Source organism: Loxodonta africana, chromosome 1 (assembly GCF_030014295.1).
Source record: "Loxodonta africana isolate mLoxAfr1 chromosome 1, mLoxAfr1.hap2, whole genome shotgun sequence".
NCBI classification, from domain to species: domain Eukaryota; kingdom Metazoa; phylum Chordata; class Mammalia; order Proboscidea; family Elephantidae; genus Loxodonta; species Loxodonta africana.
The window spans coordinates 90,589,417-90,606,391 of record NC_087342.1 but is presented as its reverse complement, the minus strand read 5'-3'; the positions used below and the strand labels follow the sequence as shown (position 1 = coordinate 90,606,391).

Sequence of the window (16,975 nt, the reverse complement as noted above, 5' to 3'; positions counted from 1 at the left end):
CAGGAGATGTAAGGGAACCCCACTTCCTGGCAGGGCCCTTCCCATCCCCAACTCACACTACACAGTTTTCTCACCTGGGTCTTCTGCTTCTGGCTCGCCTCCTCCTCTTGCAGCATCAAAGGACAACATTAATAACACTAATAATGACAGCAGCAACAATACCAGGAATGATCGGCCATAAACTGTCTTGTACCAAGGTCCATCCTGAAAAAGAACCTCATTACCCACTGGCCCCCCAGGCCCACAAGCCTTCTATCCTTTCCTCCACCCTGGTCCTTGATTACCAAGTTGCAGCCTCTTCTGGGATCACCCATGTTCACCACAGGTCACAGGGTGTGTACTCTTCTTCCTGCTGTGTACCACATAGCAGCTGTACCTCTGCTCCTCTTCTCGAGGGAGTCTTGTGGACACCCTGGTCATGTAGGCCCCATTCACACCAGATAGGACATCCCCAGGCTCCTCGTTGTCCTCCATGGCCTTGCGGTGAGTCACATTCACTGCTGGGGGCACTGGGAGGGGAGAGGGCAGAACCAGTGAGGCACATGGCCAAGCCCTGCCTCCAAGTCTAAAGAAGATAGAACAGCACTGGTCCTCTCCATGTTTTCTGCTCTGGCCTGAAGCCACATTCACCCATCAACGCTCACGCTTCATACTGCTCACAAGTCTATTTGGGACCATGGAACCCCAATTACTTAGTTTGGCAGCAGGATGGGGCCTCAGTTTGTAGCCTCACTCTCGGGATCCACAAGTTGATGTTGGGGAGGGAAAATGACTAGGGGGTCTCCTGGGTCATGAGAGCTAGGGGGAACTCTCCAGGCCGAGCTAGGCTGGGAGCCAGATGGGAGTAGCCCCAAGGCTCTGAGACCCCCATGGACAAAAGGCAATGTCTCTTGACTAACTCTCACTTTCCCAAGTTCAGTTTTCTGTCTAAGGGCCCTCTGCTTTCCTTTATGTTGACTCTGGACAGGTCATTCCCCACCCATCTGTGCATCTTTACCCAGTGGCTTTAAGAGGATGAGCAACTCGGAACACAATGTGCCAACAAGACATGTAAGGATCCCATAAGACACTGATGGTTTCCCTCAGGTAATGCAGAGTGAGGAGAACCCAGAGCACAGCAGGGAAGATGAAGGCCCTGCCCCTGCATCAGTACCTGTTTGCTCCTTGAAGCTCATCCAGGATTTTAGATATTTCTGTAATTTTCCACAAATATCTCCCTGCACACAGGGACCATAATCGTTGCTTTTGTCCCTATCTTCATCCTAGATATTCTTGATTTCCGTACCCAAGGTGTGGGCCAAGGACAGGGGCACCGTCCATGTCTGGATCTCCGGGTGACAGAAGAGGAAGGTCTCCCCGTCATGGAAGAAACCCCAGAAGCCCCTGCCTTGTCATCTTCCTGGATCTCATAGCCCATCACCTGCTGGAGGGAATGCAAGCCTGCCCCCACCCAGCAGTCACTTCTCCATCCCCTGGGCCACTCTGCCTTACCCACCCATGGCGAGAGACTCCAGCTCAGAGGGCCTCTCTTTGCTCCCCTCCTTCTCTCCCTGGAGGTGGCTGAGAGACAATGCACCTCCCAGTTGAATTCCATAGACTCCCATCCCTGTCACCCACATCCCCAACTAAATCCAATGGAAAGAGACAAGTCCCCACTTCTCTGCCCCAAATCCTCCAGGAAAAGTCCCCCTCTTCATTCTCACCTTCTTGCTGGCCAGGAAAGGCCATGATTTCTGCCAAAATTGTTCTGAACTCCATCCCCATGTCTGTCAAGTTCATGGTCTCTGTGTCCCAAGTCTCAGCTCCCAGGTGAGCTTCTGCCCATGCCCCCCTGGTCTCTGTCTTACCTGTCTCACTGTCATAGTGCAGGAAAGACTTTTCATCCAAATGCCCCACAGCTAGGATTCACGGTTGCACAGATCCATCCTTGGAGACCACCATGATGTCATCGCGAAGAGTGTGGAGTTCTGGGAAGGAGGAAACCATAGATGAAACTTCTTCCTAGAAATAAAAAGAACTTTTATTATCCACTGGGCCACCTCCATCCACAAGTCTTATATCCTCTCCTCCACCCTAACCCCTGACTACCAGGGTCAGGGCTCCCTCCAGGATCACTCGTGCTCACCACAGGTCACAGAGTGTGTACTGTTCTTCCCGCTGTGTTCCACATGGCAGTTGTACCTCTGCTCCTCTCACTGAGGAAGTCTTGTGGACAACTGTGTCTCATAGGTCCCATTTCCATCAGATAGGACACCTCTAGGATCCTTGATGCCCTCCATGACCTCGTGCGTGTCACTTTCACTGCGGAGGGCCCTGGGAAGGGAGAGGACAGAACCAGTGAGTCACGTACCAAGCCCTGCCTCCAAGTCTAAGAGAGACAGAACAGAGCTGGTCCTCTGCACGTTTTCTGCTCTGGCCTGAAGCCACATTAGCCCACTAGCTGTCAGATTCAATAGAAGGTTCTGTTATTCTGACTTCCTAAAGATGCAAAAATAGACACGTACAAAGAGACATGAACAAAGATTTCAAATGCAAAGGGAATAGGGAAGAGAACTAAGCGGAAGGAAGGGGAGGGGAGTTAGGGAATGGAAGAAGGGGGAATGAAGATAGACAAACATATAGGACAGGTGCCAGGGGAGGGAGGCCCGGGCTACCTAAGGGTATAGGAATACCTGGGTGAGATCTCTGGGACAGGAGTGAAAGCCAGAGGTGGGAGGAAGGTCCTGCCAAAGGAGACAGAGTGGCAGTGAAGGGCCCAGGGCCTGGCGGATCCATGGCCTGCAGTGCTGGGGTGCAAATGGGGGTTAAGGTTAGAAGGACAGCTAGGGCCTATTGCCTCTGGTGAAGGCTCAACAAGGACAAGTGGGGGGCAAGGAAGGGTGTGGCAGCAAGGTAGGAGGTGGCCTGGGTTGTAGCCCCATGTGTCACAAGGTTAGTACCCTTGAATCAGGGCTGGGATCAGTATGCCTAGGGGAATAAAGTTGGGGCCTTGACCCAAGTGGAAGAAGGAATGGTGAGGTCCCAGATAGCATGCTGGATGGATCAACAGTGACCCTGGGGGGTGTCAGAGGTCTCAAAGTGTTGAGCAGTGTGCTCAAGGGGAGTATGAGGTACAAAAGAGGGGTAAGAGCACTGGCCTGAAAAGAGAGAACTTCAATGCCCAAGGCAGGTGGGCAAAATGCACAAGCTGCGTGGTGGAAGAGGTATAGGGCTGTGCCAGTGTTAGTGGAAGAAGGTTAGGGCACACACAAAAGATGACAGGGTTAAAAAACCATCCCATCACAGGAGAAGGGTGGAGAAAGCCCATTGTGGGAGCTGCTGGGGTCAGAGAAGAAAGAGGGAGGGTGACAGCCAAGGAGCTGGGCAGCTGGACCAAGAGCACTGTGGGGTCTGGGGAAGAGAGGGAGGCAGGAGGGTGAGAGGAACAGGGAAGATGGTGGTGAAGGCCCAGGATTGGGGAGGGACACATGGGGCAGGGATGGCACTGGTAGAACTTGGGTTGGGGTGAGATCAAGTGAGGAGGGGTGCTCTGGGGTGAAGGCCAATGTGGAGTGGGGTGGTGATTACAAGGGTCCCATGGGAGGGGGCTTGTGAGAGATGTGAACTTGGTGAGTGCCTAAGAAGGTGGCAAGGTCCCATGCGAGGAGATGTGCAGAGAGATTAGGTAGGGAGGGGGTCCACATCTGTGGGCTGGAGAGAGGAGGCCACAAAGGGTTAGGTTTGAGATGAAGGCATGGGGAAAAGGTGGCTCCAGACCAAGTCCCATGGTGGCAGAAGGCCATGAGCAGATACCTGAACAGGTGAAGAACCAAAAAACCAAACCCATTGCCATCGAGTTGATTCTAACTCATAGTGACAAGGAGGGTGAAAATGCCAGGAATGGGGAGGCTCAGACTAGGGGCTGCACACTGTTCTTGAGGCCCAATGATTGTTAGCTCAGGGCTCCCTGGGGTGAGGCTTCAAGTGGGTGGGGATGGAGGGATCCAGCTGGGCAAAGGACACCACCAGAAAGTTACAGTGAAAGAAAGAGGGGAGAAATGGCCCACAGAAGAGGAGGGGGAGGAACCTGCAGTAGGAGAGGGAGGAGATGAGAGTGAGGACACTAGAAACGGATCAGAGAACTGAAGAAAGGAGGAGACAGCAAGGAGAGGGGAGGGCAGGGGGTACAAGAAACGGGGGTGGAGAGAGATGCTGGGGACACAGACATAGGAGAAAATCAGAGTGGGGAGTGGGGGAGAATCAAGAGGGGAGAGGGTCCAGAAGAACAGGAGGCCAGGGGAGAGGTAGAGGTGAGGGTACACACCACAGAAGTCTCCAAAAGAATCTCTTGGCCCTTGAAGCCTTCAGAGTCTAAAGTGCCTCATCTAAGAGTCAGGAGCAGCCTGTTGTTCTCACAGCACGGGGAAGAGTGGTTCAGACCTGGGGTCCCCACATGAGCTTGTGGTCCCTCATCAAAGGTTGGCCCCCGACCCCGGGTACTGAGAAACCCACGAGTGGCGCTTGGATCCTTCTTGTTAGCTAAAGCGAGAAGAGGAAAGGTGTCTGACCGGAGTTTCATCAGTGCATCTGACCTGAGCGGGGTGCTGTGTGACTGCGGCCGGAGATGCCATCACGCACAGAGCAGAAAGTGGTCTCCTGAGCCTCAGACAGCCAAGAGCCGCACATATCATTCAAAGGGGCAAACCAGGAGGTGGTCAGGGCCCCAGGGGCATCAGATTGGGTCGCCCGAAAAGGAAGAGGGCACGAAGGCATGGCAGCGGCCAGGATGAGAGAGCAGGTGTAGCCAGGACACCAGAACAGATGGGGGGAGGGAGCAGAGAGGCGGGGAGGTGGATGCGAGACCCCAAGGAGGGCCAAAAGATTCAGAAAAACCGAACGCGGTGCGCTAACTGGCTGCTTGCAGCCCCATCCCAGCCCACAGTCACCGCACCAGAGATCCGCTGGGACGGGAGAGACGCTGCCGTGACTCTCAATGAAACCCTCCCGGAGCTCGACTGAGGACCTCAAGAAACCCCACTCATCAGCTGCAGTACCCATGGGTGGGAAAAGGGCAGCCCCGAAAAGGGCCCGGGGGTGGCAGCCCACCTGCATCACAGCCAAGTCAGCCGCAGGCCCCAGCAGAGGCCCACTTCCGCGAGCTGGAACGGCGGTTAAAAGCAGTGGGTGAGCTTCCCCCCACGCCCAGGAGGGGGTGGGACTACACTTGTGGATTCAGAATTGAAAGTTCTACCAAGTAAGCCTAATCAAGGGGAGGGGCCAAGAACTCGGAAACGTGCAGCAGGGTGCAGAACAAAGTCAGATGCAGTAAGGTACCGGAGGCGGTGGGACCCTTGTGGCGCAATGTTAAGCCCTCGGCTGCTAACAAAAAGGTCGCTGGTTTGAACCCACCCAGTGGCTCCGCAGGAGGAGGACGGGCGTTCTGCTTCGGTAAAGATTACAGCCAAGAAGACCCTGTGTGGGAGTTGTAGTCTGTCCTACGGACTCGCTGTGAGTTGAAGTCGACTTGATGGCACCCAACAACAGCAACAACAGTAGAACTATGAGACAATAAATGTCTGTTCTTATAAGCCACCCAACTTAAGGTACTTTAGTACAGCAGCCCTAGGAACTTACCCAGGGACTCTCTTAAATTTAGAAAGAAAGAACAACAACAAAAAAGAAAAGAACCAGAGGCGAGAAGACCCTGCAGTTTCAGACTCTCCAGGTAGGTTAGATCTGTGGGGACTCAAAACCAAAAACCAAACCCACCACCATAGAGTCGATTCCGACTCATAACGACCCTATAGGACAGAGTAAAACTGCCCCATAGAGTTTCCAAGGAACGCCTGGTGAATTCGAACTGCCGACCTCTTGGTTAGCAGCTGTAGCTCTTAACCACTATACCACCAGAGTTTTAGAAGCTAAATGGTGCAAGGACAGCACTGAGCAGTTTAGGGTTCTGTCCCAATCCCAGAAGTGCCTCCAGGTCACCGCCACCTTCCCAGAAAAGGTGACTCCCCACCTGCAGAGTAGCGCTGGTCTCCCCAAACTCCACCCCACAAGCCTCACTCTTGCTTTATCATCCAGGACTAACTTGGAGAGAGGCAACTGCATTGACATTCTCCCAACACACCCACCCTCAACCAGGCATAGCCTGACTGACGACGTCACCACCAACCACCAATTTGCAGATTTCAGCCACCCCTGCCTTTCAGAAGCACCTTCCACAGTTGAGTAAGTCATACTCCAAACTCCCTTAGATATGTCAGCCACTATAATCCCCTCCTTCTCCTTCCAGTGATTCTCAGATCCAGCCAGTTTTCTTGCTTCGGGTCACATCCTGTAAATGTCTGCGCTCACCCAGGGTGGCCTGCCTCTTCAGCCCCTGGTGATCATAAGCCCAATGATGTGACTCAATGTCCACGAAAACACAAACCTCTCTGCAGGCTCCTGTCCCTCTTCCAGTCCCTCTTCAGGACATCTGTGTGTCCAGAAACCACTGCCCTCAAACCCAGCAGGTCTTCAGAGAAACCCTGCCTGTCCCAGCACACCAGTCTCTCCCTCCCATCATCACGCCCTTATCAGCATCACCATCCTGAATCCCTTCTAACTCCTAGCTCTCTCCTGTCTCTCATGTACTCAGAGTGAGCTCCTCCACCCCTTTTCCAATCCCACTGGCACCACCCAAGTCCAGGCGTTCATGTTCCTTCAGCTTAGAATACTGCCCAGGCTTCCTAAACTCCATTCCCACACCCACATAAAACCTCGAGGCCACAAAACCACTACAGCTTCCTGTCTCCTGAATTTAACGCATAATACCTTATTCTACCACCCAAAGCCCAGCACAGCTGCATCAACCTGCTATCTGGCATCACCCACCATTTCTCTGATGACATCATCCCTAGTTTCCTGTCAAAATGGATTCCCCCAGTCTTACCTTGTCCCACCAGGATGCCACTGCTCAAGTAGTCTCCTGCCATGGAATGCCCTCACTTCTGTCTTGAGACCCATCGTCAGACATCTGTATACTCTTAATGATCATCCTGATTAGATAGTGGTGATGGTTGCACACCTTGTGAATATACTAAAAACCACTGAATTGTACACTTTCACATGGGATTTTATAAAGGGGAATGGTGTAGCTTACGAATTACATCTTAATAATATTGTCATCCTAAAGCTGCCTTCCCCTGAAAGTTTTGCCTTATCCCCACACACCCCTCCTGGTTGGAACATCTGGTCAATGGTCCTCAAAAGTGCCTGTTTATTAGAACCACTTGAGGACTTTTCATATCCTTATGTTCAGCCACGGGGCACAGGAAGCCGAGCTCCCCACAGACTTTAGTCACCACCATTGGGTCCAGAAAGAAAACAAACCATTCATCACCAGGGCTTGTATAACCCAGGACACAGCTGTGTCAGTCTCCCAGACTGCTCTTTTTCTCCTTTGCTGGGATGGAAGTCACTGGGAGGACTGAAGTCCACCATCACCACACTCTGGCCAAAAGAAAATAAAAACTTTTGACTGACGATCCGAACAGAATAACTGCGCTTTTGGGGGCGGAGGACAAGCTCCTTTTTACTTTCTAGTCCTCAAACCGAATGTGCCTGGGTTTTGAGGGTGAGAAAATGCAGATCTTGCCAGTTCCGGGGGATTTCTGGTTCCTGGGGTCCTATCCGAATTATGTTTGATTTAAAACCTAGCACCCCGGTTGATTCCCAGGCACGTGAGTAGGAAAATGCTGCTCCCAACCTGCTTTCTCCCCTGGGCCCCACCCTGCACTCTGAGAGACCCAGAAACACTTCCTGTACCCTCGCATCACCCCAGAAGAGACAGTGCCACCTCTGGGCCGTCCTGTTTGAAACGGGGACTTGGCCAGCCCGGTCAAAGAGCTACAACTAAGATCCTGTGAACAGTCCACCATCAGTGAGAATCCTAATTTCCTCCCTGAGTGATTTCCATCAGAGACTGAAAGACTTTCGCTGACACGGTTTGATAGTAGTGGCCTTACTGCCTAGGAAACCCCTGGGGCAACTCTATTCTGTCATATAGGGTCGCTATGAGTCGGAATCCACTAGAGGGCACAAAACAACAATAGCACTTTATGGTTACAAAGTCCCCTGGCTGACACCTCTCTGAGCCTCTCCAATGTCTCTCCCTGGCCTGGTCTGAGGCGAGCCCAGTCACGTGTGAGGGTACAGTGGGGAGGAAATACAAAGGAGAAAATGGAAAAGGGGAAGATGAGGGAAGGTGTTCGTGAAAGGGAGAGGAGAGGAAGGAAGAGGGAGAAAAAGGATAAAAGAAAAAATAAAAAAAGGAAGGAAGAGAGAAGAAAAGTGGGAAATGGCAGCAAATGCAGGCTGGGAGGGGTCTGCAGACCACTCTTTCTCCAGTGTCCCTCCCAGGACACAGTGACCCACTTAAGTCTCCAGGGCATGTTTTAAACCCTTAGAGACCCCCTTACTGCAGAACAGGCTGCAGCTTTCTCCCCTTTATTATATTTAAAACAAAAACTATTTTAAGCAAAAAACAAGTAGGAAGTGCGACAAAGTTTGTTTCCATTATTACAACTCCAAAGCCTTTTGAGAATACCAAATATTGTATTTCATAGTATTTCTGTTTGTAAGGTAATTACAAGCCCAAGAGACAGAAAGGGCCACTTAAACATAAACACATAAACCAGAGACTACATCAGCCTGAGACCAGAAGAACTAGGTGGTACCCACCTACAACTGATGACTGCCCTGACAGGGAACACAACAGAGAACCCCTGAGGGATCGGAAGAGCAGTGGGATGCAGACCTCTAATTCTCATATAAAGATCAGACTTAATGGTCTGGCTGAGACTAGAAGGACCCTGGTTGTCATGGTCCCCAGACCTTCTGTTAGCCTAAGACAGGAACCATTCCCAAAACCAACTCCTCTGACAGGGATTGGTCTGGACTATAGGATAGAAATTGATACTGGTGAGGAGTGAGCTTCTTGGCTCAAGCAGACACATGAGACTATGTGTGCAGCTCCTGTCTGGAGGGGGGATGAGAAGGCAGAGGGGGACAGGAGCTGATTGAATGGACACGGAAATATAGGGTGGAGAGAAGGAGTGTGCTGTCTCATTGAGAGCAACTAGGAATATATAACAAGGTATATATAAATTTTTGTATGAGAGACTGACTTGATTTGTAAACTTTCACTTAAAGAACAAAAAAAATTAAAAAAAGAAACTAAAAATAAAAAAAATTATTTCTGTTTGTTTCAAGAGTGCAAGGTTGAATAGCACTAAGAATAGCAAATATTTATGAAAATACTTTATGTGTAAAGCCTTCTTACACTTTCTTATTTAAAATCAGAGTTAAATTATGATATTAACAATAAAAATAACAACAGAGTTTGGATCTTGGATGTAATTCTCATCAAAATACAATAAATCATTGAGAATACTAAAATACAATAACTTACTTCTTTCTTAACATGTCAGATAACAAGGGCTGGGAGCAAGCCTAACAGCTCCCACAGCTGCATAGCATGGATGTGTATAAATAATGTGTTGAGCTCACTGCGACAATGCAATGAGAATGAGACGTGAACACACCTGTATTGTTAGTGATTGCAAAGTCAGAGATAAGGCTAATACTACTGTGGTGTTCTACCTATAATCACAATTGAAGAAAATGCCAATGTCCAGACAGAAAACAAAGATGCGATTTTTTTATTTCTAATTTTTAAATGCTTTTCCTAGTTTCATCATTTACTAACATTTTACCACAGCTGTTTGATCTCTCTCTGAATATGTAAATATATGGCTATTCCTGTTTTTCCTAAGTTACAGACATCATGACCTTTAACCTGAAGGTATTGAAGGGCATAGCTCCTAAGAACAAGAACAACAACAAAAAAAAGTCAAAGAGAATAGTACTTTAAAAACCAACCTTATTGTGGCATAATTTTCACATAAGAAAAGACATCTATTTTAAACGTACAGCTCATTCAGTTTTAGCGATTGTACATACCCTCTTTATGTCACCACATATAGAACATTTCCATCATCCCAAAAAGAAAAGCCATGCAATAAATGTCTATGCAGCCAAAAAAAGAAGCTAGATTATAATGTATTGCTACAAAACAGATGTGCTTACATTTCTGGGGCCCTGGACAGGCCTTGGAAGGTGCCCATGTAGGTGAGGAGCCCTAAAGTTTAAGCTTCATTAGCTTCACAGTAAATCTTCCTCTGCTTCATCCCTTACAAATTCATAACTATTTAAAAATTATACCTTAAAACAAAAGTAGACAATAAAAAGTTTGAGAAGAAAATGAAAGAATGGTTAAATAGATTGCTTTAAAAAATATATATGTGCTTTACAGACTTTCCAGGTTTCTAAAAGGCTAAGAACATACTGAATTATGATACCACTTACTAAAAATATATTTTCAATGGGGGAAAAACCTATCGACAGTGATATCTCCAGGGAGCAAGGTAACTTGCAGACTTTCACTTTCTCTGAAATGTTGGAATTTTATCTTTTAGTATAAACTTGGGTTTATATTGGAAGGAAGGTCAGGGAAAGAATATTTTAGTTTTAAAATATTTGAAAACTAAGCCCCAAATTGAAAAGTTATGGATGTCAAAAACACAATGTTTATTACAACTCAACCTCAGAAAAGATAATCCTTCACATTAACAAAGCATTGATTCTTTCTTAAAGTGCTTTTTAAAGGGATGTTTTAGTGGAATAGAGAGAGATGTACTAAATGTTTACAGAAGGTGAATGAATCATAGAAACACAAGTTGTGTGCAGCCAAAGAGTTTGTCACATTTATACTCCAACCAAGTTTGAAACCCAAGTTGTGTGATATTATCCTTGGGTGTTGGACAAAATGGGGGCAAATTTTATCTCTTTTGTATTAATTTGCTTTGCGAAAGTCAAAGGCTCTGAAGCAAATTTGAAGAATGTGACCAATTTTCTGATCAAAAGAAGTTTCAAGAATCTTTGAGTGAACTTCCTGCAAACACAGCGCCAGAGACAGAAGCACCACATTGTCCCTCCATACCAAACACCCAAAAAACTAAGCAAAACAGAGATAAACATCATTCCTAGAACCCGAAGTGTCAAATGAAAAGATAAAGAACTCAGCCAAACACCAAAAGGAATAAGAAACTGACAGAGGACAGGGAGTGAGGAGAGATACATGCGGAAGTGCCCTATCAGCTAACGCAGCACGGGTTCACCATCTTGGACTCCTTTTGGGGACTGGCAGACAGGGAGCAAGGGAAAGCAGCTTCACAGAGCTCCCAGAAGGAGACAGAGCACCCGGTAACCAGGGACACAAACTTTCCCACCCCCTCCATCCTCTCCCCCCTGCTCTACCTCCGAGCTTCCTGTCTGGCTGTGGTGGATTGGCAGGCTGGGAAGTGCAGCATCCGTGCTGCTTGATTTGCCCCACCCACATCACAGATCAGTGGACAGGGAGTACTGAAAAGCAGCTTCACGAAGTTCCCCAGCAGGAGACAGAGCACCTGATAACAAAAAATATACACTTTCCTAACCCCCACCCTTTTTCCCCACCCCTTCAGCCTCCTCTGTTTCCGGACAGCCACAGTCTCTTGGTTGGGGGGCAACTGCCTCTGGTCCAGGCCACTTGGATTCGCCCTGCCCACGCTGACCGGGTCCCTGAGTTGTTGTTGCTTCTTTCTGTTTCTTTTGGTTTCTTCGTGCCTCCCACCACCTTCCCCTCCTTTCTCTAGAACACCTGGCTCCATGTGCCACCTTTGCTTCTTATCGAAAGGCTGTGAAGCCGTGCTCGACTGGGAAACCATTCCCCCAGCCTGTGACATCACACTGGTGGGATCTCCTGGGCTTTTTTTTTTTTTTTGCTTGTTTTGTTTTGCTTTGTTCTGTTTTGTCTGTTCTTTTTCTTTCTTTTTGTGCACCTGGGAGCCCCTTCTAGCTGCGCTGCACTGCATGGCTTAGGAGGCACTCCCTCAATCTACATAGGTGGGACACCTGGAGGCATATCATTTTTCTTTCTTTTCTTTTTTCCTCTCTTTCTCCCTTTCTGTCTTTCTTCATTTCTCAGTTCTCATCTGTCTATACTTACCTTCTTTTCCTGTCTCCTGAATACCTGATGCTGTGTGACATTTATACCCTCCCTTGCCAGGCTACACTGTGAAGCCTGGGAGCCATTTCCCCAATCTTCATGGCCACACCAGTGGGACCCCTGGGGACTTTACTTTTTTTTCTTTTCCAAATTTTTGTCTAGTTACTTTTTTCCCTTTTTCTTTTCTTTCTTTCTTTTTTTACTTTTCTCAGTTTGTCAGTTTCTCATCTCTCCACTCCAATGGCAAGCTCGCTTAGCACTCTCTTTTTCCCCCTCTGTTTGTTTGTTTGTTTTGATACTGTTTCTCTCACCTCTTTCACATACCCATATTAGCTCCACACATCACAATCTCCCCCCTCTATCCTGCCTACCTGCACCATGTGCTAAACATCACAATGCCGAGCAGCACAGGCACGGCTTACAGGAACCTGCCTGGCACTTATTCCTGGCCCATCCTGTTGGACCCAGTGCATGCCACAAACAACCAATCTCAGCCTTTTCTCATCAGCTGAACCTACCCTGCTGCACCATAACTGAGTGACTGGCCCTGCCTATTGGATAAGGATGTGAAAAGTATCACAACTACAGATAAGCAAATAACAAACAACACACAGCCTGCCTGCTTAGACACAACAAAATAAAACATAAAAGCAGTATGAAACAAACAAATCTACAATCAAGAAACAAAGAAAATAACTACTGAATGTACCAAAGACTGCGCAAAATATCAAAACATATTTAAAAAAAAAAAAAAGGATATGATGGTTCCAGTAGGCATCCATAATAAAACACCAGGTGACTTTCCAGCAAAGAAAAGGCACTAGAACTACCTGACAGGGAATTCAAACCTCTAATACTCAGAGCTATCCAACAGTTGAAGCAAAAAGCAGACAAAAATGAGGAAAAATGGACAAATTTATGGAAAAGGCAGACAAATTCATGGAAAATACAGACAAAAAAAATGGAAGAATACAGGAACAAAATGCCCAAATAAATTCACAACTAGAAATCATACAGAAACAAGAATTAGAAATCAAGAAGATAAACAACAAGATTTCAGAAATAGTGTCATAGAAGGGCTGAGGAGCAGGTTTAAAATGATGGAAGACAGGATCAGTGAAATTGAAGACAAACACTTGAATACAACTCTGTTTGAGGAAAAATCAAAAAAGAATGAAGACAAATAAGGAAACCCTGAGAATTATGTGGGATACAATCAAAAGCAAAAATGCTCAAGTATCGGAGTTCCAGAACAGGGAGAGAAAACGGAAAACACAGGGAGGATCACTCAAGAACTGCTGACAGGAAACTTCCCTAAGATCATGAATGATGAAAAGCTGACCATCCAAGAAGCTCAACGAACCCCATATAGGACAGACCCCAAAAGAAAAACACCAAGGCATATCATAATCACACTAGCTAAAGTCAAAGACAAACTCCAGAGAGCATCTTGAGAAAAATAAAAAGTCACATACAGAGGAGAAACGATAAGTCTAAGCTCTGATTATTTGGCAGAAACCATGCAGGCAACAAGGCAACAGGATGACATATATAAACCCTTGAAAGAAAAAAATTGCCAACCAAGAATAATATATCCTGCAAAACTCTTGTTCAAATATGATACTGAAATTAGGATGTTTCCAGATAAGCAGAAATTAAAGGAATATGTAAAAAACCAAACCAAACTTACAAGAATTCTTAAAGGGATTCCTTTGGTCTGAGAACAAAGAACATGAAACCACACCTGAATCTAAGATGCAAGATCTTACCAGCCAGATACCAATGTAGGAAATAAACTCTCAAGAACTATCTGAAATCAAAAGAATTACAACAGGGAACCAGAGAGGTTAATCTGTAAATGACAACAACATAAGAACAATTAAAGAGGGAATACACAGAATAGGTATAGCGCTTTCTGATGGAGAAGAAGACAATGCAATACCAAGTTAAAATAGACTGGTTCATACCTAGGAAGATAAGGGTAAATTTCAAGACAACCACAAAGAAAGTTAAAAAACCTACTCATCAAAATGGAGAAGAAAAACATAAAGTCTCAATAAAAACAAAATTTACAAAAATGAAAGAAATCCACAAACAGAAGGAACTCAGCACAGAAGAGTAAGAGGAACAAAGAAAATGTTAGCACCACAAAAAAAGCACTACAAAATGACAGCAATAAAATCACACCCATCAATACTTCCACTGAATAGAAATGGCCTAAATGCACCCATAAAGAGACAGAGAGTGACAGAATAGATTTAAAAAAAAAACAGGATCCATAAATATACTGTCTATAAGAGACACATGTTAGAAACAAAGATGTAAATTTATTAAAAAATACATCAAGCAAATAACTACCAAAAAAGAGCAGGAGTAGCAATACTAATCTCAGATAAAATAGACTTTAAAACAAAATCCACCATAAAAGACAAAGAAGGGCACTACAAAATAATTAAAGGGACAATCCACCATGAAGACTTAACCATAAAAAACATCTATACACCCAATGACAGGGCTTTGAAATACATTAAAAAAAAAAAAACTCTAACGACACTGAAAAGAGAAATTGACAGTTCCACAATAATAGTAGGAGACTTCAACACACCACTCTCGTTAAGGACAGAACATCTAGAAAGAAACTCAACAAAGATACAGAAGAGCTAAAAAGCACAATCAGCCAACTTGAACTACTGTATATAGAGCACTCCACCCAATAGCTGCAAAATACACATTCTTTTCCAACACACATGGAACATTCTCCAGAATAGACCACATCTTGGGCCACACAGCAACCCTCAACAAAATCCAAAACATTAAGATAATACAAAGCATCTTCTCTCCACATTGCCATCAAAGTAGAAATTAAGAACAGGAACAGCAAGGAAAAAAAAAAAGTACATGGAAACTGAATAACACCCTGCTTAAAATCCACCAGGTAATAGAAGAAATCAGAGATGGAATCAAAAAATTCCTAGAATCAAAGGAGAATGAAAATACATCATACCAAAATCTTTGGAACACAGCAAAGGCAGAGCTCAGAGGTCAATTTATATCAGTAGATGCACACATCAAAAAAGAAGAAATTGGAAAGCAGAGCCAAGATGGCAGAGTAGTCAGACACTTCCAGTGATTGCTCTTACAACACAGACCAGAAAAAAACATGTGAACGATTATATATATTACAAGCTAGGAGCCCTGAACATCAAAGGCAAAGTTAGAAAATCCAACTGAGCGGCAGGGGGAGGGAGAGACGGTTCAGAAGCAGTAAGGAGTTGTCAGACCTGACCCACTGGGAACTGGTACCCCTCAGGCATGATCCCCTGGAGTGACCTTATGATAACCCTGGTGGTGTAGTGGTTAAGTGCTAAAGCTGCTAACCAAAGAGTCAGCAGTTCAAATCCACCAGGTATTCCTTGTAAAGTCTGTGGGGCAGTTCTTCTCTGTCCTATAGGGTTGCTATGAGTCTGAAGCAACTTGATGGCAACAGGTTTGTTTTTTGGTTAGGGATAAAAGAAAAGTCACCTACAAAGAAGGGTCAATAAGAATAAGCTTGGACTAAAAAAAACCCACTGCTGTCGAGTCGACTCCAACTCATAGTGACCATATATATAGGACAGAGTAGAACTGCCCCATAGAGTTTCCAAGGAGCGCCTGGACTACTCAGCAGAAACCATGCAAGCAAGAAGTCAATGGGATGACTTATGTACAGCGCTAAAGAAAAAAAAATTGCCAGCCAAGAATCATATATCCAGCAAAACTGTCTCTCAAAAATGAAGGCAAAATTAGGACATTTCCAGATAAACAGAAGTTTAGGGAATTTGTAAAAATAAATCAAAACTACAGAAAATACTAAAGGGAGTTCTCTGGTTACAAAATCGATAATATCAGATATCAACACAAGACTAGAACACAGGACACAGCATCAAGATATCAACCCAGATAGGGAAATTACAAAAATAAATTAAGATTTAAGAAAATGCTCAAAACAGGGAAAAAGCAATGTCATTATGTAAAAGATGACAATATTAAAACAATAAAGAGGGACTGAAAAATGTAGTCATAGATCCTTCATATGGAGAGGAAGTCAAGACAATATAAAGAAATAAAAGTTAGGTTTCAACTTAGAAAAATAGGGGTAAATATTAAGGTAACCCACAAAGGAGATTCACAATCCTACATATCAAAATAAAAAACAAGAAAAGCGTAAAGACTCAGCAAACACAAAATCAACGACGAATAAGAGGAAAAGACAATATATAAAGATAAACGCCTCAGCACAAAAAATAAAGTGGAAAAAAGAAATTCAACAACACAGACAAAAAGACATTAAAATGACAGCGCTAAACTCATACCTATCCATGATTATGCTGAATGTAAGTGGCCTAAATGCACCAATAAAGAGACAGAGAGTGGTAGAATGGACAAAAAAAAAAAAAACTCTTACAAGCTGCCTACACACCATAGACTTAGAGACACAAACAAACTGAAACTCGAAGGATGAAAAAACATATGTATTAAGCAAAAACAATCAAAAAAGAGCAGTAGTGGCAATATTAATTTCTAACAAAATAGACTTTAAAGTTAAATCCACCACAAACCACACTATATAATGATTAAAGGGACAACAGGAGGATATAACCATATTAAATATTTATGCACCCAGTGACAGGGCTGCAAGATACATAAAACAAACTCTAAAGGCTTTGAAAAGTGAGATAAAGACCTCCACATTAACAGTAGGAGACTTCAACATACCACTTTCGGTGAAGGACAGAACATCCAGAAAGAAGCTCAATAAAGACATGGAAGATCTAAATGCCACAATCAACCAAATTGACCTCATAGACATAATACAGAACACTCCACCCAACAACAGCCAAGTATTCTTTCTTTTCTAAAGTG

The 16,975-nt window shown here is 45.3% G+C and overlaps 1 long non-coding RNA gene across 1 annotated transcript in view; it reads right to left on the bottom strand.

The window, feature by feature from the left end:
* The window catches only part of LOC111748860 (uncharacterized), a 37,669-nt gene extending 25,880 nt beyond the window's left edge, over positions 1 to 11,789 (bottom strand). The window contains exons 1-8 of the long non-coding RNA XR_010321646.1: positions 10,114 to 11,789; positions 7,329 to 7,476; positions 6,917 to 7,022; positions 5,086 to 6,364; positions 2,126 to 2,313; positions 1,848 to 2,001; positions 285 to 509; positions 75 to 204 (exon numbers count right to left, since the gene is read on the bottom strand). This is a non-coding gene — a long non-coding RNA (uncharacterized LOC111748860). The remainder of the gene's footprint in view (positions 1 to 74; positions 205 to 284; positions 510 to 1,847; positions 2,002 to 2,125; positions 2,314 to 5,085; positions 6,365 to 6,916; positions 7,023 to 7,328; positions 7,477 to 10,113) is intronic.
* Positions 11,790 to 16,975: the final 5,186 nt, after the last annotated feature.